The 24,096-nt window shown below is 35.8% G+C and overlaps 1 protein-coding gene across 4 annotated transcripts in view; it reads right to left on the bottom strand.

Annotated features, from left to right (window-relative positions):
- Window positions 1–13,634: 13,634 nt before the first annotated feature.
- Window positions 13,635–24,096, bottom strand: part of LOC149842505 (bifunctional nuclease 2-like) — a 44,075-nt gene continuing 33,613 nt past the window's right edge. The window contains exon 10 of one of the 4 annotated variants that reach the window (XM_089999241.1): window positions 13,635–13,868. The gene's annotated coding sequence lies outside the window, so the exon portion shown is untranslated. The other 3 variants (XM_089999239.1, XM_089999240.1, XM_089999242.1) reach the window with 3 other exon arrangements.

Genomic DNA, 24,096 nt, shown 5'->3' with positions numbered 1-24,096 from the left:
CTCGTTTATGCATCAAAATCGGATGATTCAAGAGCAGGTTCTTATAAAACCAAGCATGTAGATCACATCCATATGGTTAGATTCAAGAGAAAAGAAACAAAATTAATAAAATTCATGCACACATTAGTTCTCATATTTTAGTGACTCATATATAGTCACTAAAATATGAGAACCAGAAATATGGCCATATTTAACACTTTTTTTGCAAATCCAACCATGTGGATGTGCTTGGAATGGTGAATTTGATAGGAATCAACCATTGGATCGTGTATTTTTGATGAAAAATATGATTTTTGAATGCTTGAATATTTATGAAGATTATGAGCCATTGATTTTAAAGCCAAAAAAAAGATCTTGTTTATGCATCGAAATCGGATGATTAAAGAGCGGGTTCTTATAAAACCAAACATGAAGATCACATCCTTATGGTTAGATTCAAGAGAAAAGAACAAAAAATCCATGAAAATAGTGGTTCCCACATTAGTTCTCATATTTTGAGTTCTCATATTCTAGTCTCTCTCTCTCTCTCTCTCTCTATATATATATATATATATATATATATATATATATATATATATATATATATATATAGAAAACCTGAAATATGTAAACTGATATGAACAAAGTATTTCTTAGGTTTTTTTGCAAATCTAACCTGCAAGTGCATTTAGCGTGGTCCATTTGCTTGGAATCGACTATTGGATCAACGTAATCGTTTGAAGAAAAGTGATTTTTTATGCTTGCATATTTTCAAAAATTTCAAGCCGTTGACTTTCAAGACTTAAAAGATCCTTCTTATACATCGCAATCAGATGATCAAAGAGTCTATTTCTATAAAACAATGCATCTAGATCACATTTGTATGGTGAAATTTTAGAAAAAATAAGAAAAGCCTATGAAAATCTCATTGCATACCAGTTTACATATTTGACTGTTTTAAATATTTTAGTTACCCATATATAATCACTAGGAATGGAGAACTAATGTTTGAACCATGATTTCATGGAGTTTTTTGTTTTTTCTTTTATATAACCATATGGATGTGATCTACATGCTCGGTTTTCTAAGAACCCGCTCTTAAATCATCTGATTTCGATGTATAAATGAGATTTGTTTAAGGCTTCAAAATTAATGGCTCTCATAAATATTCAAGCATTCAAAAACACATTTTTAATAAAAAATACACCATCCAATGGTCAATTCCTAGCAAATTTGCCATGCCAAGCACATCCACATGGTTAGATTTGCAAAAACAGTGTTGGAAATGCACATATTTCTACTTTTCATATTCTAGTGACTCTCTCTCTCTCTCTCTCTCTATATATATATATATATATATATATATATATATATATATATATATATATATATATATATATATATATGTATGTGTGTGTGTGTGTGAATCACTAGAATATGAGAACTAGAAATATGGGCATTTTCAACATTTTTTTGCAAATCCAACCATGTGTGAATTTGCTAGGAATCGACCATTAGATCATGTATTTTCAATGAAAAAATGTGATTTTTGAATGCTTGAATATTTATGAAGATTATGAGTCATTGATTTTAAAGCCTTAAAAAAATATCGTTTATGCATCAAAATCGGATGATTCAAGAGCGGGTTCTTATAAAACCAAGCATGTAGATCACATCCATACAATTAGATTCAAGAGAAAAAAAATAAAAAATTCATGAAAATCGTGTTTCACACATTAGTTCTCATGTGTATGTGTGTATAGGGTTAGTAGAATATGTTAACTTATAGGGTTAGTAGAATATGTTAACTTAAAATATATGAACTAGGCATTTCTGACACCTTTTTAGCAAATTCAACCATGTAGATACATTCAGCATGCTCCATTTGCTAGGAATCGACTGGTGTATCATGTCTTTTTGATGAAAAATATGATTTCTAAATGTTTGAATATTTATGAAAATTCTATGTCATTGATTTTCAAGATATAAAAGATCCTTCTAATGCATTGTAACCCGATGATCCAAGAGTCTATTTCTATAAAACTAAGCATCTAGATCACATCCATATGATGAAAAGTAAACACATGAATATCTTAGTTCATAATCCAGTTCATAAGTTTTCGAATAACATATTCTAGTGATTATATATATATATATATATATATATATAGAGAGAGAGAGAGAGAGAGAGAGAGAGAGAACTAAACAGATTAGGCCCCTTTTTTTCAGTCTGCCCCATAGTTTGAAGTGTTTTATGATAGATCTGAACCATTGGATGTGTTTAGCACACTCAATTTAGTAGGAAGACTCTTGGATGTTTTTTTGACAAAAAATGTATTTTTATGATCCAAAAAAATTGATGCCTTCATAGCCATTGATTTTTTATCACCGGAAAACCCTGTATACATGTCAGATTCCAGTGATCCAAAAGCCGGTTCCCAGTAAACAAAAGCTATAGATCATATATATGGTGTTAGATGTGAGAAAAGATACAAAAAAACTGCAATTTTTGAAGGGGCCTAACAGGGCAGAACGAGAAAAGGGGCAGTACCAACGCATTACTCATCTCTCTCTCTGGGTAGGTGCAAAATGATAGGTGCTAAGATACATGCTAAATGAGTTTTTCAGGGGTTTTCGTTTTATTTTTAAATTTTGGCCTTGTGATCTATGTACTTGATTTTACGGGGATCAGATCTTGAAGTGCACTTCGATTCCAACACACGAGTGGGTTTTTATAAGGTTAAAAAAATCAACAGTCTTAAAATCTTTATAAAATTTTAAGGCTCCAAGTGTCATTTTTTTCATCGAAAATACATGATCCAGGTGTGGATTCCTTATAAATCGACTATGCCCAACACATTTATGGGGCCCGAACTGCGAAAAAAAATACTGGAAGGGCAGAAAACCCCATTTAACACACATCAATTTATCACGTATCAATTTCACACCTACCCATTAGTCATTTGCGTGTGTGTGTGTGTGAACTAGAGTGTGAACCAAGGTTTTTATAAGTTTTTCTTTTTTGTTTTTTCCCATAAGTTTGACCATGCGAATGTGATTTGTATGCTTGGTTTTAAAGTGATCCCTTCTTGAATCATCCAATTGTAATGCATAAGTAGGGTTTTGGGCTTCAAAATGGATGGCTTTCAACAGTCGAATCCTAGTAAATGAAGCATGTTTGAATGCATCTGTAAGGTTAGATTTGCAAAAAGGTACTGGAAATGCCTAATTCATACTCTACTAATATTTTCAGATCTCATATTATAGGCTAAAATATGCCAGCTAGAGTGTGACCTGAGATTTTCGTGGTTCTTTTTTTTTTCTTAAATTTGACTATACGGATGTGATATATATATATAAAATTTTATAGTAGAAACATATAAAAGACATCGTGCATTTCTAAAGAGCAAATACCAAAACCTATCATTTACAATTTTCAGCATTAAAATGTTTGTAATTTGTTAAAATAATAATTTTGTGGTGATACATTAAATACTGTTTGAGAACTGCTAACCGGGCTTGGAGTTTATGCATTTATTAAAAGTTTGGTCAACCTACCTTGGTGGTGGATGTTTGGAAACTGGCATCTGGGATAAGAGTTTATGCATTTATTAAAAGTTTGGTCAACCTGACTTGGTGGTGGATGTTTGGAAACTGGCATCATGGATAAGAGTTTATGCATTTGAGAAAGCAAGCAAGACCATATTCCCTTTGTATTTGCTCCAAATCCTGGATTTTGGTAACTACCACCTCCGAAAGGTATAGTAGCTAAGGATGCAAACAGACCAGATCCAGTATGAAACTTTTATGATTTTTGGCTGCTCCGATCTGGCTTTCCTATGTACTTTGCTGATCCAGATCAGATCCGTTTGCATCCTTTGTGATACCTGACGCTTTTCCAAATGCATAAAACTCCCTCACACTACCAATTTCCAAACAGAGCCTAACATTCACGACAGGCCTTCGAAGTTAATAATGTGGGAAAATGCATAGCATTTAGGGCTTTCAATAAATACCTTTTGTAATCATCTGTACGTTTCACAAGACATTGAAACTTTAGTCAATGACAGATACTTCTTGAGAATAGGCCTATAGTTACACCACACCAAACAGCACATCATCCCTCTAAAGTCAGTACCGGCCGTCCCATTGTCCAACCCTTTTCTCCTCGCCCTAAAATGGCTAAGGTCCATTTTGGACAGGCAGTGGCCACTCAAACCTAGTATGTCAAAAGGATAGGTAAAGCTGGGGGCTCAATATCTGACCCAGGCCGACTGGTCATGGACAACACACGAGCAGCCAGCCTCTGAGTAAATTACCAAAACAACCACGGGCTGGCTTAGTCCAGGACTAATTTTGACAAAGTTCAACTGGCCCATTAAGAAGCTACAGGCCGGTCAGCTGGCCATGATCCATAAATGGCTCGGGAGATCAAAATCTAGGCCCAGGTCTGCCCAATTCCCCACTCTAATCTCCTTCCTCCAAGATAGCCGAAATACTCGTATGCTCTTTTTTTTTTTCCAAAAAATTTAGATCCTTTTTTAAGTAAAAGAAATAAAGTTAGCACAAAAATAAATTTGACAGATTTGGACAAGATTAAGCTCAGACCTGAATAAAAAATACCAACTTGAATTGAAGCCTATCACCAAGTTGACGGGACATCACAATTTTGAAATCTACAGGTGACATCCCTCGCCACAAGGTGGAAGCTGGGTGTACTACCCGGGCAGGGGTGACCTCAAGGTTTTACTAAAATGTGCAAAGGGGACCATATATGCCGCTTATGCAAATAGACACTACTTTTTTTATACAGTACAAATATTTGTTAGAAATCTCTATCCCATTTGTGTCCCTATCCAAGCTTTCACCTGTGTGGAGTGTTTTTAACAACACACTAAGTGCCTATCCATAAAAATGAGGCTTATGGGAAATGTGGGAAGTTGCATCCGAACATGTAGCAGGGCTTGCTTTTACTTTCCTTTCTGCTGAACTCCATAGGGATTTGAAGATGTATAAAAAACAGATGGTATTCCCAATTTCAGACCTTTCTTATCATGAGATCCCCATTTTTCCCCAACCTCATTATACATAAACAAGGCTTGATGACACTAGTTAAATGCCTAAAAGAATTCCAACCACTGTAGTTGATTTTGACCTTATGCCATGAAAAGTTCCATTAATGCAAATTGACCTGACACATGTTTCACAAGAGACTTCAAGCAGGAGGAGAGGAAGGTGAAGAAAACCCAATAAATCTGTTTGCCAAACTAATACTAGGAGTCCTTGTTGGTATAATTGTACAATTCTTCAAAGATATATAAGCTATGTTCAGCCACATTGAGTCACACTTTACCTTTCTAATCTAACATAACTTACAATATCGCGTATTTTTGCACTTAGTCATTTTATGATTTTTTGAAAATTTGGCTAAGTATAGAAGAAAAATCGTTTGAACTCTGATCTTAAACTGATGCTTTTGCATCTGGGCTTGGCCCAGGTCTCACCAGCTAGGTCTAAACGAGTCATTTAAAATGTAAGAAATAAATTTATTTTTGACTTTTAAATTCAAGCAAAATTCGAGTAAAATTCAAGTTATTTTTTAGCAAAATTCGGAATTTATATTCATGTAATAAACCGATGGATGTGTCTCGGAATGATGAGCGCAACGATATATTATTTTTCAAAATTCAAGTTTCGATTGGCCTGAAAATCATATATTTTTTTTAAAAAGGAGCAGTTTGTCAGCTTAGATTCAGATTTGGATCGGACCGGATCTAATGCTTATGATCCGAATTAATATGGATTTGGACCTTATCCAAGACCCATGCTAATATGAATTTGATCCATATTAAAATCCAATTTCATTTTGGATATGGATTTGAATTTTAGATCCGGATCTAAATCTATGTCCAATGAAAATCTAGCTTCAAGTTCAGTTTAAAGCTTTAAATTAAAGTTAGCTAGAGTTAAGAAGACTCCTAAAGTAATTAAACTAACTTTGGAATTTTAAAAATATTTAATTAATTATTAATTTTGAAATTTTATTGTTAGGGTTGTTTAGGATTTCCTAATAGAATCCTTATACATACCTAAGAGAGATTTGAAAAAGACTTTTGAAAATTTTGAAAACTTTAAAAAAAGTCAAAACATGAGAGTTGAAAAATTTTTGGAAAGAGAGAGAGAGAATCCTCCAAGGAGGAAACTCTCCTTCTCCCGCCTATCTAGAGATGGCTGGAGAAGGGGGAGGGCATCACCTCACTCTTGGCTTATTTAAACATAAAAAAAAAGAAAAGAAAGAGGGAAGAAGGAGAGAGGAAAAGAGAGAGGGAGCAAAAAGAGAGGAAAAGAGGAAAGAAAGAGGAGGAAAAGAGTGGTTCTTCTCCAATCTATCCATTCATCCTTGATTTTTCTCGATTCATGTAAAAGTACGGGTATCCTCTCTTGAATCAAGTGAGAAATTGAGTGTAGATGAGTTTTTCATGCATGATGATTTCGATGGAAATCCATGGAAAAGAGTAGATCTTTATGTCTACTCTACGATACATGAAGGAGGGATTATGAATTCGCTTCCTTGTAATTATTTTTCTTGGTTTTATTCATGCATATTTGTTTGTTTCTTTACTTATCCTGTATATTAACTGCATGATATTGCATCTTGTTGCATGATGAATATTCATACTGATTACTTGTCATTGTGCAATTATTATAGTAGCATCCATGTTAATTATTGCATGAATTTTATCTATATTTTATATGCTCATTTATTTCATTAGAGAGATTCTTACACAGATTTTTTGGATTCTAATACCCTACTTTTGGTGTTTTTTACAGTCTCAGATGCCCAGTGAAGTGATTTGCTCACGAGAGAAGTTACGAGGGGATCACATGACTATTTAACAAACTTCTATGTACAACGAGGCGTTTTTTTTTTTTTTTTCTTTTATGCACTCTGATGCTCTTATTTATTTGTCTCATGACTCTATCATTTATTAATTAATAAAGTTGATTCAGTTTGGGTTTGGATTGAAAGATGGGGTGTGAGATTCCTTGTGGTGTTTCAATTTTTCTAGTTATGGTGGAACTTTAAAGGCCCCGGGTCTCTGGAAAGATTTCTGCAATTGATTTAAAAAAAAATTACACTTTTTCAAAGGTATGAGTTGGGGTCATTATAGGTTTGGTATTAGAGCAAACACAAAATCTTACATTTTTACCATCTTCTTAGCATTTAAGTTTTTAATTTTGGTATTTGAGCCCTGTAATGAAGTGTCAGCAAGTCGTGCATCATGCTCAAGAGCAGTCTCCTTCACTGGTGAGGTTATTTGATGCTTTTAAGATTGTTTGAATTTTTGTGATGACATGCTAGTATAGCTAAATGTGAATTTCTTGTGATAGAATTTATGCGTAGTTAAAACTTAAATTTTTTTGTGTGAATTAAGAGAGTTTGATATAATTGTATTTCTTATAAGCATACATGATCAATCCTAAGAGGGTAGGATCGATCGAGGTATAACTTTTTTAATTTTCATGTTTTAGATGTATACCTACACTTATTTGGTACATTCTAATTTCGTGAACGAAATTCTTTTAAGAGGTTAGGGATGTAATATCGTGTATTTTCGCACTTAGTCATTTTATGATTTTTTAAAAAATTGGCTATAGAAGAAAAATCGTTTGAACCTTGATCTTAAACTAATGCTTTTGAGTTTGGGCTTGGCCCAGATCTTATCAGCTAGGTCTAAACGAGTCATTTAAAATGTAAGAAAGAAATTTATTTTTGACTTTTAAATTCAAGCAAAATTCAGGTTATTTTCAGGCAAAATTCAGAATTTATATTCATGTAATATACCGATGGATGCATCTCGGAATGTCGGGCGCAACAATATGTTACTTTTCAGAATTTAAGTTTCGGTTGGCCTAAAAATCATATTTTTTCGAAAAATGAGCAGTTTGTCAGCTTTGATCCAGACTTAGTCGAATTGGATCCAATGCTTATGATCCGAATTAATATGGATTTGAACCTTATCCAAGACCCATGTTAATCTAGATTTGATCCAGATCATAATTCAATTTTGTTTTGGATATGAATTTGGATTTTGGATCTGGATTCAGATCCAAATCCATGTCCAATGAAAATCTAGCTTCAAATTCAGTTTAAAGTTTTAAATTAAAGTTAGCTGGAGTTAAGAAGACTCCTAAAGTAATTAAACTAACTTTAGAATTTTAAAAATAATTATTAATTAATTAATTATTATTATTATTTCTAAAATTTTATTGTTAAGGTTGTTTAGGACTTCCTAACAGAGTCCTTATACATACCTAAGAGAGATTTGGAAAAGACTTTTGAAAAATTTGGAAACTTTGAAAAAAGTCAAAACATGAGTTCAAAAAATTTTACAAAGAGAGAGAGAATCCTCCAAGGAGGAAATTCTCCTTCTCCAGCCCATCTAGAGAGGGCCGGAGAAGGGAGAGGGCATCACCTCCTTCTTGGCTTATTTAAACATCAAAAAAAAAGAAAAGAAAAAGAAAGAAAGAGGAAAAAAGGAGAAAGAGGGAGAGAAAAGAGAGGAAAAGAGGGAAGGAGGAAGAAGAAGAGTGGTTCGTCTAATCTATCCATTCATCCTTGATTTTTCTCGATTCATGTAAAGGTACGGATCTCCTCTCTTGAATCAAGTGAGAAATTGAGTGTAGATGAATTTTTCATGCATGATTTCAATGGAAATCCATGGAAGAATAGTAGATCTTTATGTCTATTCTACGATAAATGAAGGAGGGATTATGGATCCTCTTCCTTGTAATTATTTTTCTTGGTTTTATTCATCTTTTCATAGAATAAATTTTTGTATACACTAGAACAAAATTTTTATTTGTTGTATAAGTGTTCTTTTAGATCTTACTTTTGATAGATATCGATTCATGAAAACATGTGATAAAATAATTCATATGTATGCATCCATCTTTTTAAAAAAAATTTGCATAGTGATGAATATGAATATTTGTGTGGTTGATAGTATGTCTATGCTCTTATATTTGTTGTTTGAATATACAAATTACAAGTATTGGAAGGTTTATGCTCAATTGAATGCAAAATGCATACATAAGTATGTGTTAATGAGAATCAGCATATAGGCCAGTCCTTTTGAAATCAGTATTTTGAACCTCATGTTTACAAGATGTTACATGTACGCGCTTGTTGGATCATAAAAAAAAAAATCAGCCTTTTTTTTCCACTTTTGGGGTTGGCTGGCAGCCAGTCGAGGGTACTCAACTGATTGCCAGTTGTTGGCTGTGTGTTGGCTGCCAACCCCAGCCAGCTGAGCTTGGCTGGGTTGGAGCCGAGCCCAGCCGTCTGGGTCGGCTGGTACCCCTTATAAAAAAAATTTATTTGTATGATGGTGATTTTGAATGGTTTTGGATGCTCATGCTTGCATTAGGGGTGGCAATCGGGTCAGATGGGCAGGTTGGAGGGTCAGAATACCTCAACACGAACACGACCCGTTTATTAAACGGGTCGGATGTGGCAAACACCAACACAACCCATTTATTAAATGGGTAACCCGACACGACAAGGTTAACCCGTTTATTAAATGAGTCGCCTTCTTTAAATATGTTGGAAACTTAAGTGCATGCTTCAGAAATTACCAAGAAAAAATACGACCATACTCGAAGCTAAAAAGGACGAAGGAGTGACCTCTCTCTCTCTCTGCTGCCGTCCTTTGTTTTTTGCAGCAGGCATTGATTGCGCCTCTCTCGCTGGCATAACCCTTTGCTCTCTCTCTCTAGACATCTTAAGACGTCAAGATGTCTCCCTGTTGCTCACTCCAATTGTTCCAACCTCCAAACACCTCTCTGCAGCATTTGAGTCTTTTTCAATAGACCAACACCACCACCATCGCCATCCCATCTTTCTGTCTCCATCTCTCTCTCTCTGGAGATATAATAATCACACAAAAGGATGGAAAGATGGAGGTCGGAAACGAAAGAGGGAACGTTCCCAAGAAACCCATCCTTCTCCTCGGCTCTGCTTGATGCCATCTATAGGTCCACCGAAGATGCCAACGACGAGCTCTGCCTCTATCGGAGGACCATTGCCACCATGCGGGACAGGATCAACAATGACGAATGCACGTCGAGGCGAGCCCCACGTCTCGATAAATGGACAACTCCCCACGAGAAGAAAGCAGTCGAGAAGCTCTTCCTCCGTCAGAAGGCCTCAGAAATCGGTTTGGATTCAATGTTCCTGACCCACTGTGTGATAAAATCACCATTTTTCATTTTAAAATTTATTAACGCTATGTGCCTGGCATTGAAGCAATCCCAATGAATTTAATTTCTTTTTTTTTGGGTATTTAAAATCAATTAATAAAATAAGACATCCTCCTGTACTCTCACATTGCCCCATAAAGCAACCCACATTGCCCCGTAAATACTTTATTAATAATTATTAGCAATAAATAGGTCTTACGGCACTGCTACTAACCCGCAACCCGATAACATAATATATATGTAAACGGGTTGCGGGTTGACGAGTTCGTGTAAACGGTTTGACCCGCCCGCCTAACCCGTTTATTAAGCGGGTCAAACGGGTTGGCGGGTTGGCATACCCCTAACATGAACACGACCTGTTTAATAAACCGGTTAGGCGGGTCGACTCGCTTACGACACAAACTCGTTTAAGCCAAACCCTAACCCGGCTAAGAAGCGGGTTGGCGGGTCGGGTCAGATTTTGCCACCCCTAGCTTGCATAAGTTGCATATGCATGTATTTTTGGTCTTTCAATCAGTGTTTTAAATGCATACCGAAGATATGAATTTGTTCATGTATGAAAATCCAGGTGAACTATGCATATTCTTACATACATGAGACATGAAAATTTAGATTACACATGCAGTTTGTAGTGGCAAGCATATGTATGCATTCTTGAAAGCTACAAGTGTGTTTTCGCACGTAGGAAATATAGGGTTTATATTTATGTTGAGCTGGCCTGGATGGCAGCTTAGCCGGGTGGGTTTTGGTTGGGTAAAACCCAACCTAGCCAGGCCCATCCAGTTGGCTGGGCAAGGGGCAGGTCTAGCAGCACTCGGCTGACAGACTATGCCAGGCCCAGTGGATTGGCTGGGCATATTTTTTTTTTTAACTTTTTTTTTCTTGGGCCAGCAGGCCTGGTAGGGAGGTCTGTCAGCACCCGTATGGTGCTATCCCAGTCTGGCCAAACTAAAAAATTTATTATTTTTATAGTCCCCTGCTGGGCCCAGCAGGCCTGGCAAGCTGGGCCTGTCAGCCTGCTAGCCAGGTCTTGCCAGCTTGGCTGGTTTGCTGGGGTTTAAAAGAGTCTTTTTTTCAGACTTAATGTTGGTTTAAATCTGGAATTCTAAAGTTACATGTATGTTAACTTTCAGTTTGTGTTAAGTATATGTATTTTGATTCCGATTACATGCTAAGGATGTAATTTTGTTTCATATGCTTGGACTTAATATGATATGCTTTAGCAATATGTTATTGCAAGCGGTTCCAAGTGCATGTGCACACATAATAACAGTGTGTTCCGTTATGTGATTTAGTTTCCAATTTTTTTTAAGTATGGTTGGTTTATCTTTATGCATGCTCATAATGAAACTTTTCACATGCCTTCTTGACACAACCTGCTTGCTTTTGTTTTGAATGCAAATTGGTTGTCACATGCATACACAAACTTCAAATGTGGAATGTTAAAGTATGTGCTTACATGGGAGTGTGTCTCATGCTTACTTGATAAATGAAAGCATGTACATGGCATAGTGGGGTAAACTCATGCATATGAATGTTGTAGATCATGCACATGTTTAATTAACATGTATGAATGTGCATTAGAAGCATGTTGGCATTATTGCATATATGACATGTTACGATTTTTGCATATGATGTATAGATGATCAAAATGAATCATCGTAGGCCTGGTGAGCCTCAAGCTTGAAATTTCACCTTCTTTACTTGTTTTAATGCATCACAAAAGTCACATGAATATTATTTCACTATATTTCACTGTTCTATGTTTTCCCACGGACTGGAGTCTCATGATGAGCCTCGCATTTGAAAATGCGAATTTGTGATATTAATTTGGCATGCTGAATTACAAATTAATGAAACAACTATTGATAATAACATAAAGAAAAAAAAACAGTATAATGTATCTTCTAAGATATCTGGTCGAGAGTACGGGCCTCTTGGAGTTGCGGTTTTGAGAAAATCGAAAGGATACAAAAACTCCACGTGCATTGTTGTTGCCTTTGAACCCGATATTGAGGTTCTTTTCCTGACCACAGTTTTAAAAACTTCTGCCACTTTGCCTGGGGATGGTGTGTAAATACAGTTGTTGTTTTGGTATACCAAGAAAAGCGACACTTGTAGATGGGTGGTCCCTGGTGTCTTGACATTAAATGAGTGATCTAATATTCCGAAGGCTGTTTCGGTCGAGGGCTAAGTTTGAAACCCAATAATAAAATACAACTTATGTGCGAAGTTACCTTGAAAACCCTACTTGACCGCGAGAATTCTTACCCGTTTGGTATATCTATGAGTAACTATAATAAAAAGAGAAACTTAAATTATGTGCATCTTAATAGGGGCATGCATACATTCAAGAGAACTTTATTAAAAATAATAAATTACTCATGCATGTGCACCAAGATCATGCATTTTCATGTTATGCATTAGATCATGCATATTTGTTTGTTTCTTTACTTCTCCTGTATATTAACTGCATAATATTTCATCTTATTGCATGATGAATATTTATACTACTTGTCATTGTGTAATTATTCTAGTAGCATCCATGTTAATTATTGCATGAATCTTATCTGTATTCTTTATGCTCATTTGTTTTATTAAGATGATTCATACGCAGAATTTTTTGGATTTTGACATCATACTTTTGGTGTTTTTCGTAGACTCAGATGCCCAGTGAGGTGACTTCCTCATGAGAGAAGCTACAAGAGAATCACATGACTGTTTGACAGACTTCTATGAACAGCATGGCTCTTTCTTTTTATTTTCTTTTATGTACTCTGATATTCTTATTTATTTGTCTCATGACTCTATCATTTCTTAATTAATAAAGTTGATTCATTTGGGTTTGGATTGAAAGATGGAGTGTAATTGTGGTGTGTCGAGTTTCCTAGTTGTTGTGAAACTGTAAAGGCCCTGGGCCTCTGAAAATATTTTCGCAATTGATTTAAAAATAAATAAAATTTTGCACTTTTTCAATGGTATGAGTTGGGGTCGTTATATAACCTAGTCTATATGAATGACAGGTAAGGGATTGATGCAGAATGATACCCATAACCATGATTTTTTGTTTTTAGAGATGCAGGCACACAAAAATTGTTTAATTCAGAAACTTGGATTCTTTAGCCCATCATATTCATTTTGATAGCCCCTTAAATAAAAATATCATTATCCTCGATTCCACATAACTATTACTCCGTGATGTGTTCTGATTGCAAATGGCACAGAAATCTCTCCAAAGGTACAATAAGGCAAAGTGTGACTTAGTCCCAATTATTAGCTCCTATACAGTGCAAAACATAGAAAGTATGGAATGCAAAAAAATAGTTGTCCTTCACATAGTTACAGTCAGCAAGCAGAGGCTAAAAATGAGTCCTATTAGTGCAAATAAGAGCTTTACCATCAATGATATTTCCCATGAGGATCAGAACCACAAAAAAGAAGTCATTGAATTTAAACTTTGAATTATGATTCAAACTTAAAACAGAGAATATAGGACACAAAAATCAGCTAAATATAGGCAAGCTCCCTTAGCTATAACGGATTTTATCCCCTTCTCTTATCCTTCAGCAAAGAAAAAGTCAGAATAGATTATGCCAAGTGCATGCCCTGTTGTCTATTAAAATCACCTGAATCATAATTTGGGAAAATAACGTTTAAGAATTGAATCTTTAGCTACAAAAGCAAGCACAAATCTTCAAAAGTTGCAGAGATATAGTGACAACATTTCCACACATGGATTTTTTATGAACATCCAATTCAAGCTAAGTAAATCAGATACGCACAGATTTCTTCCCATGGTAGGGACAATGATATTTCTGCATAAAAGGCTGATTTTCCAAAATGCTTAAACAAAGCCAATGGTGCACATTAGCTGTAATATACACATACATTTAGATAACTTGATATTAGCAGACCTGTACATAACTGCCTTGGTAGTTCAATGCAGCTTTTTCATTTACCGTCCCCAATTTAAGAAGACCTGCTTTAGTAAAAGAAGCAATATATTAAAATAGTTATTTCAAAAAGTACTCACAGATTCATCGCGTAAAGTATAAGAATGAAGATCTCATTTGACAGTATCAATATCATAAGTGGAATATGGTTTTTGATGCAAGCCTGCAATCATACACTGATAATTACATGTCTGCGTGTATGTGTAATATGTGAAGATGAATAGAGAAACAGGAAATGAACTACTTTTATCGAGTTAATTTCAGAATCCCTAAATCTTAGCTTGGGACAATGATATTGAATGGACCTAGGTCTAATTAGACAAAGTCTAACCAACCCAGCAACCCAATTGGACTAGGTTCTGCTTAGACTCATGTCTTATTCCTGGCTTTAATGGACCTAGGTATGATTTGATATGGAAACCCAAACAGACTTAATTAGTCTGATTGGACCTGGTTTTGAATGAACATATGTCTGATTAGACTGGGTCTAAATGAACAGATTGTGAAACGATCCCAACTTATCCACGTTGAAAACTAATTTTTTTTTAAAACAATTGCGGAAACCATACCCAGATATCCGAGGCTTACAGACATAACACAATCCAAACTACAAGGGATCTTACATTAACCCAACAACCAACTAAATAACTTTATTCATCAATAATTAAAGTTTAAGAACATAATCCAATAAATGTCAATAATAATGAAGTCACACTATCCCAAACAAAATATCAGAAAGTAGTCACATATCTTCGTAAGCTCCATATAACAAGCGCCCTTGTCACTGAGCTTCAAAGCCTGTAAAAAAAACATAGAAGGCATAGAGTCAGAATCAAAGATCATGCGTACGAATTTCTTTAAAGATCGAAATAGGCAAGAAAAGCATAAATCAAATCCATGTAATATTTTTAGAAGAACATAACTACAATTATCTCATAATCCAAATAGCTACTCAATGCACATGCATGAGTAACTTATTAAATTTTTATCAGAGTTTTCTTTTGTATGCATGTCTCTATTAAATGCACACAAATTTAGTTTCACTTTTCATTAAAACTCGTGGATACTCAAAACAGGCACATCAATTCTTGAAATTCAAGATAGGTTTCCAATTGTAATTTATCATACAATTTGTAAATTATTACTGGGTTCCACAGTTGGCCCTCGACCGATATCAAGAATCAACATCATCCATCGGAACATTAAAAATCAACATCTAATGTCGGGACACCAGGAAAATCAACATCCACTAATGCCACTTTCTTGGTATACCAATAACAACAACTGTGTCTACACACCACCTCCAAGCAAAGTGGCGGAAAACTCTCTAAAACCGTGGCCGAGAGGTAAACTACCGTATCGAGTTCAATGACACAATCACACACAAAGTTTTAGTATCCTCACGTTTCCCCAAAACCGCCATCCAAGATTCTCACACAATGGAAGAGACGTCCAGGAAAAAAACATTAATTACACTGTTTTATCGTTTTTATCAAAAGACAGGTTCTTTACAAAAGCTTCGTTTTGCAAATCAACATGAAAAACACAATACGGAACCTTAACCTGTTACCAAAATTCAATAGTGCAATTAATTCAGAAACTCAATAAATTTTTATATGAATTTTTGAAATGCATAAAATAAAACTTAGAGCAACATCTGCTCGTGGCCCACATGGTCTACAGTGGTTCACATCTGACCACTGATGCATCTCATGCAAAAACCACAGTGAACATGTGATCACACAATTATCCAAACATGTCTACAAATGCATATTTATTCACACACAATACGAATGTACATGTAAAGTAATTTACATATGCATATGAACACATGCTTGCAATATACATCCTGTCTCATGATTCATCTCATGCATAATATGCAAACATGCACGTGATTATGTTAATGCAACAACAATATAACTTAAAAATCATGTGGTCATAACATGCATATTTATGTTGACAAGATATAGAATTCCATGAGCATATGGAAAGTACAAATAATTTCGTCACTTCGGGCAAGCTTGAGATACAAAACATAGCTACTGAGCCCGAAGCTATGCTGCCCCGCACACGGGACAGCACTAGGACTCTATTGGCAATCTAATGGACAGCTAAATAAATGTGTTTCGCGGTCATACATAAGCATGCATGGACAGATACATAAACATGTAATTCGGTAACAATTTGAAAACATAAACAGTCATGTCTACCCGTGCATTTCGGTATCACTTCACAAGCATAAACAGTCCCATCTAACGTGCCTTTCGGTAACACCTCACGAGCATGAACAACCATATATGACATGCATCTGACTAATATTTTATAACACATAGCAAGTACCAAAACAATCCTGTGAATAGTTGTATAATCAGTCCAAAAATCATGCATATAACAGTCCGAAAAATCAGACTTATGACAGTCTGAAAATCAGACTTATGACAGTCTGAAAATCAGACTTATGACAATCCGAAATTCAGGCTGATAACAGTCCGAAATTTAGACTTATGACAGTCAAAATTTCAGACTTATAACAGTCCGATTTGTTTCCACAGATTCATTCAAAAACCCATTTCTGGTGCAACAAGATACATAACCTAATATAGGCAAGATTCGATCGGTACTAGCCGACTTACACAAAACATCAATTTTTTTTTCTTCAACAGGTTGCAAAACACATTCACGGTAAGATCAGAAATCATTATGTTCCACCCGACTCAACGCAAACAAGGTATTGAGGAGTTAGTCAACAAAAAACAGACAGCTGGCTCCGAAATACATGCTGTCAAATACTTTCAAAACATAGCACACCTTGGTGCAGTTAAGTTAAATAACAACTTATGCAACAACAAACAATTTGATGTCTGCAATAGTCCTCCCACGTGCACAGCACAATCAGTCATGCCGGAACAAGAAGAGTCATGCTGGATCAAGAAGATACGATAGACATAAACCAGATTTTTTGTATAGAATTACCCCAGCTGACTGCAGTCGGCTGGGATGAAAGAAATTTTGCGATCTGCCCAACTGACTACAGTCGGCTGGGCTTAAATTTAGTGGAGAAACTGCCAAGCTGACAGCAGTCGGCTGGGCTATTTATACTAAACAAACCGAGACTTGAGCATACTCTCTGTTTTTTTTTTTCAATACAGCAATACATGAAGAAAAGAAATTCAAGACTGCTCCTACATATGAATCTGAAATGTATTCATCATGCATACACAACAACAACAACAACAACTACGCCTTCATCCCAAAACAATTGGGGTCGGCGATATGAACCAACAAAGAAAATCATTATGGGTCTTCCACATGAATCCTTCTCCTCCAATCATTTCTATCCAATGCCATGTCCTCGGTGAGGTTCAAAGCATTCATATCCTTTCCTATCATCTTCATCCAAGTCTTCCTAGGCCTACCCCGACCTCTTTTAACTAATATATTTTCCCATTTCTCCATCCTTCTAACTGGAGCATCATTAGACTTTCGTCGAATATGTCCAAACCACCGTAAATGATTCTCTCTCATCTTATTTTCAATGGGTGCAACGCCTACCTTCTTACGTATCTCCTCGTTCCGAATCTTATCTTTTATTGTATTTCCACACATCCATCTAAGCATACGCATCTCAGCTACACTCATTTTTTGAATATGATGTCTCTTGACAGCCCAACATTCCGTATCATATAGTAAAACGGGCCTAATAGTCGTCCTATAAAACTTTCCCTTCAACCGCAATGGCATTCTACGATCGCACAACACTCCAGTTGCACTTTTCCATTTCATCCACCCAACCTTTATCCTATGATTTACATCTCCATCAATTTCTCCATACTTCTGAATGATAGATCCCAAATATTTGAAACAATCATCCACCGGTATTTCTTGCTCACCAAGCTTCACTACACTCCCATCACTACTTTGTTGCTTACTAAACCGACATTCCATATATTTTGTCTTACTCTTACTCAACTTAAAACCTCTTGCTTCCAATGTTTGTCTCCATAATTCTAACTTAGCATTAACCCCAGCTCTAGACTCATTAATCAAAACAATATCATCAGCAAACAACATACACCACGGCAAATTTTCTTGAATTGATCTCGTAAGCTCATCCATTACTATAGCAAATAGGAAAGGGCTTAAAGCAGATCCTTGATGTAACCCAACCGTTATAGGAAAATTGGTTGTCACCCCTCCACAAGTGCGGACATTGGTTACTGCCCCTTCATGCATATCCTTAATTAAACTAATATACTTGAGAGAAACACCTTTCTTCATCATTGTCCACCAGAGAACGTCCCTAGGTACTCTATCGTATGCCTTCTCCAAATCAATAAAAACCATATGCAAATCTTTGTTCCTCTCTCTATTTCTCTCAATAAGTTGTCTAAGAAGATGTATAGCTTCCATAATTGATCTTCCGGGCATAAAACCAAATTGATTCTCCGATATCATGACAACCTTCCTCAACCTAGACTCAATCACCCTCTCCCAAAGTTCCATAGTATGACTTATGAGTTTTATACCATGATAGTTTGTGCAATCTTGTATATCACCCTTATTCTTATATACAGGCACCAACGTATTCATCATGCATACATCTATTGAAATCTCTACAAAAACATAACCGATACGGATCAATGTACACACCCATTGAACAAGAGTTGAAATAACGACACAGGCCATTAAGTCTCTATCCTACTTAGTTAAAACGATTTCAGAGCTCTTAAATTCTCAGCATACACGAGACATGTAAAACATTAGGTAAACTAGATCTGACGCTATAAATATTTGAACCCTATTGGGTTCATAATCAAGACCAGTCACACAAAAGAAAAATAAAAAAAATCCAGATCTACACTCCTATATAATCTATATAATCTGGAACGATTTCTAGACGGCTGATTCTCAAATCTTGAATATTTATAAGACTGATTTGACATTACATATATATATATATAGAGAGAGATATATACACAGACGTGTGTGTGTATATATATATATATATGTTCATACCTTATATAACGATATGTATATATACATATACATACATGCTCTGAATCGGCTTTCCTTCGCTCCTTTTTCCTTTACACCAAAACATTACATAAATTTCGCTTACACTATTTCTTCTCGTTCGAATAGAGAGAGAAACCCGTACCTTTGTTGAAGATTGAAAAAGACCAGAAAATATCAGATCGGAGAGGAAGGCTTTCTTCTCCTTCTCTTTGCTTCTCTTTCTTTCTCTCCCACGGTATCCCTTCTCTCTCTCTTTTTTTTTTTTTGAGTTTTTATAATAGAGGGGCCCTCTAGAGAGTGACGCCCACCCTTTGGATTCCCATATGGGCTGGGAGATGAGTTTTCCCATATGGGATTCTATCTCCAGCCCTCCTTTCCTAATCCCTTTGTTGACTTTTCCAATTTTCTTTTCTTTCTTTTTTTTCTTTACTTACTTTTTTGTTTTGTTTACTCAATCAAATTGGGCTCTTATAAAAACCCCACTATTTGGTAACTACCATATCTAACTCAATCGGAATTTAATTATTTTTAATATTAATTAAGTAATTAATTTATTAATTAACAAATATCCAAAAAAATTCAAAAGGTGCCTTATCACTATGAGAGTCTTTTTAACTCTAAATTTCCTTAAATTAAACCTTATACTAAATTTAAAGCTTTAATTTCATTGGACCTAAATTTTGGATCTAGATCTGGATCCAAGATCTAAATCCATATCTAATATCCATATGGATCTTGAACTGTATCAGATCCTAATTAATATGGGTCTTAGACTGAGTCCACATCCATATTAACTTGGATCATATGAACCGAATTCGGTCCGATCTAACCCAGACCCGGTGCCATCGAGACAGGCCATTTTTTAAAAATTATGATTTTCGGGCCAACCATAGCCCGAATTCAGGAAAATAAAATATTGTTGAATTCAGAATTTTGAGGCGCATCTAATGATGTATAACTTGAATTTTGCCTGAATTTAACCCGAATTTAGCTTGATTTTAAAGGTTAAAAATAAAAGTTTTTATCATATCTTGTTTGGCTTGTTTAGGTCTTGTCAATGAGACCTGGGCCAAACCCAAACTCAATTGATGCCACCTAAAATCGAGGATTTATCGATTTTTCTACAACAGAGCCAAAATTTCAAAAGTCCAAAATTTAACTAAGTGTAAAAACACACGATATTACAGATTGAACCTGTTAAACCAACTAGGGGTCAATTGGATCTATGCCTGGTTGGACCTGTGACTAAACGAACCTAGGTCTGATCAGAACTGGACACCCAATTGGACCTGGTTGTAGTTGGGCCTATATCTGAATGGACCTGTAGGCCTGGTACTACTCAGACCGGGCAACTTAGCCAGATTTCATTTAACAGAAAATAAATAAATAATATATATATATATATATATATTAAGAAATGCATTTGGATTTGAGGTTACAAACCAGAGTTGCTAGTCGAGGAAGCGGGAGCGAGAAGCGATACGGGAAGCGAGGCACTTCTAAAATTTTAGGAAGCGGGAAGCACGAGACAACTTAGGAGCGAACTGGGAAGCGTCTCGGAAGCGACCTAGGAAGCAAACACAAATTATTGCTTATATACATAAATGTATGCACATTAATATATACTAGCAAAAAATGAAAGTTGAAAATTGAAATTATGTTATTAGTCAAAGGTAAAATCTATTTAGCCAAATTATCATACAAAAAACAGATCCATTAGGATGTTATAGATTACAAAAAATCACACGTTAATTCCTGGATAAAAGACATAAAAGAAAATAGACACAATATTGATCGTGAAAGTATTGTAAAAGTATCTTCAACAAGATATTAATAACAATATTACAATATTCTTGAAACAAATGCGTACACATATGCAAAACAAGAACACTTAAAACACTTGTGCACAAAAAGCACAACACAAACTCACAAATGCGCAAAAGCATACCCAAGAGTCATAAGATTGAAAAGGTGCTTGGGCTATAATCCCAAAAGCATGAATAATACACAAGGGGAGCGCCCCTTTAAATAGAGGAGGTGGAGTCCTTTGAGAGGCTCCACCTCTAGCCGTTGGAGCCCCTTCCAACGATCACAAATGTGACCGTTGGAAGGGGCCCAACAACTAGATGGTGGGCCCCTCCAAGGTGCTTTCCACCTTTTACAAAAAATAACAAAAAGAAAAAAGAAAAAGAATAATAGGAAATTACAAAAACATATTCTAAAAGAATATGTTGTAAAAAGACTAAACTACCCCTACGGCTAAACAGTTAGAAATATATATTTTATATATATAATAAGTAGATACATATACATATATATTAATATATGTATATGTATTACCTTATATATATAATATATATATATATATATATATTACATTGCATGATTAGATTACATAATTTAACACCCCCACTCAAACTTTGGGCAGTATGACCGAGAGTTTGCTAAGAAGAAAGTTAAAGCGCGGAGCACACAAACCTGTCAATGATCCGAAAGAGGAACACCATCATCAATCTTCATTTTAGTTCCCACTATGGCAGGAGTTTCACAAACCTTTTTATCTGTAATACCTAACCTGTCAATGATCTCATAAGCAAGCTTAGTTTGAGATAAGAAATACCCTCTATGAGAGTATGCTACTTTAATTCCCAAAAAATAAGTTAGAAAACCCAAGTCAGACATTTCAAATTTATCCTTTAAAATTGATTTTATACCCTTTACCCTGCTAGAATCACTTCCGATGATGAGCATATCATCCACATACCACAGCAAAATCACAATCTCTACATTGGATTTTCTAACAAACAAAGCAGTGTCTGTAAAGCAAGAAGAAAACTCATTTTCCAACATTACCGAGTTAAACCTATCATACCAAGCCTTAGGGGCTTGTTTTAGGCCATAGAGCGCTTTCCTAAGATGAAACATTTTTCCTTTGGGAGTCTCCATTCCAGGTGGAGCATCCATATAAACTTCCTCATTCAAATCACCATTCAGGAAGGCATTCTTAACATCCATTTGATAGATGTTCCAATTGTTAATTGATGCAACAGTGATGAGACATCGAACAGTGACCATTCGGGCCACAGGTGCAAAAGTTTCTTCATAGTCAATCCCATACTCTTGACTATAACCCTTGGCAACCAATCGAGCCTTATATCTCTCAAGAGATCCATCGCTCTTAGTTTTAACCAGGGTTACTGGAAGCGCCTAGCTAAAAGGGGAAGCGCGAAACCTCGCGCTTCCGAAGCGTGGGGGGAAGCGTCCCCCTTTTTTGGGAAGCGCGCTTCCCTTTAATGGGGGACGCATTTCCCTTTAATGGGGGGATGCACTTCCCTTTAATGGGAAGCGCGCTTCCCATCACGCTTCCCCCTCGCTTTCCCCCACGCTTCCCCCTCGCTTCCCCCACGCTTCTCCTGTTTTTTCATTTTTTTTTTTATTTTTATTTTTTATTTTTCGCTTCCCCCTCGCTTCCGAGACGCTTCCTAGGTCGCTTCCGAGACACTTCCCGAATCGCTCCTAAGTGGTCCCACGCTTCCCCGCTTCCTAAAATTTTGAAAGTGCCTCGCTTCCCGCTCTCGCTTCCCGCTCCCGCTTCCCGCTTCCTCAACTGGCAACCATGGTTTTAACTTAAAAAACCCATCTACACCCTATTGTTTTCTTACCCTTAGGAAGAACTTGAAATTCCCATGTCTTAGCTTTTTTCAGAGCTCCGAGTTCACTTTCCATCGCAACTATCCATTCAGGACTTTTACTAGCTTCCGCAAAGTTTCTAGGTTCTATGTAGGAGTGAATGACACTAAGACATGCTCTATATCTAGGTGAAAAAGAATCATATGATATGAACCTAGAGGGAGCTTTTTTGTGTCTTTCGGTTCTACGAAGATTTTCCTCACCTTGAGGAATAGTCTGACTATCATATCTTTCAAGAGCACTTCTAAAAGTGCTCCTATCTCTATGAGTATAGGTGATGGGATCTCTAGATGGCCCTTCATCAATAGATTGGTGAGAGGAGTAAAGCGAAGAAATGATTTCCTCAATATCAATATCACTTGAGTCATTCTGATTTGACTCATCATCACTAGAATCATCATCTTTGGCTAATAGTTTAAATAAAAAAGAATAATCAACATTTTCATTATGTAATTCTGGACTTTCAAAACCACTAAGATTTTCCAAAAAACTCACATTTCTGAAAACATAAAGTTTGTCATTTTTAATGTCATAACATCGAAAACCCTTATGGGTTTCAGAATAACCAAGAAAGGCACATGGAATGGCCTTTGGGGAAAGCTTATCATTTTTATTTGTAAGGACAAAGCACTTACATCCAAACACCCTTAACCTGCTGTAATCAGGTTCTTTTTCATACAACTTTTCAAAAAGAAAAATTTCACTCAAATTCTTCGATAGAAGTCTGTTTATGAGATATATCGAGATAAGGGCGGCTTCAACCCATAGTTTCTTTGGAATGTTTTGCGAAATGAGCAATGTTCTAGTTGTTTCAATAATATGCATATGCTTCCGTTCGGCTAACCCATTTTGTTGTGGGGTTTTCGGGCAAGATTTCTGATGAATAATACCATAACTTTCAAGGTAACTCTTGAATTCATTTGAAAGATATTCACCATCAGAGTCAGACCTAAGAATTTTCAAACTTCTATTAAATTGATTTAAAATCATCATATTAAATGTTTTAAACATTGAAAAAACTTCATGTTTATGTTTAAGAAAGTATATCCAACAAAACCTAGTGTAATCATCCACGAAAATAATATAATATGAGAATCCTCCTTTAGATATCACATGAGCGGGTCCCCATACATCAAAATGAACTATTTCAAAGGGCTTTGTTGAAAACATGGTTCTTTGAGAAAAAGGTAGACTT

The sequence above is a fragment of the Nuphar pumila genome, chromosome 3 (assembly GCF_984573655.1).
Source record: "Nuphar pumila chromosome 3, dmNupPumi1.hap1.1, whole genome shotgun sequence".
Lineage (NCBI taxonomy): Eukaryota > Viridiplantae > Streptophyta > Magnoliopsida > Nymphaeales > Nymphaeaceae > Nuphar > Nuphar pumila.
Note: the sequence above shows the minus strand (reverse complement) of the source record. Positions and strands in the feature narration are given on the sequence as shown.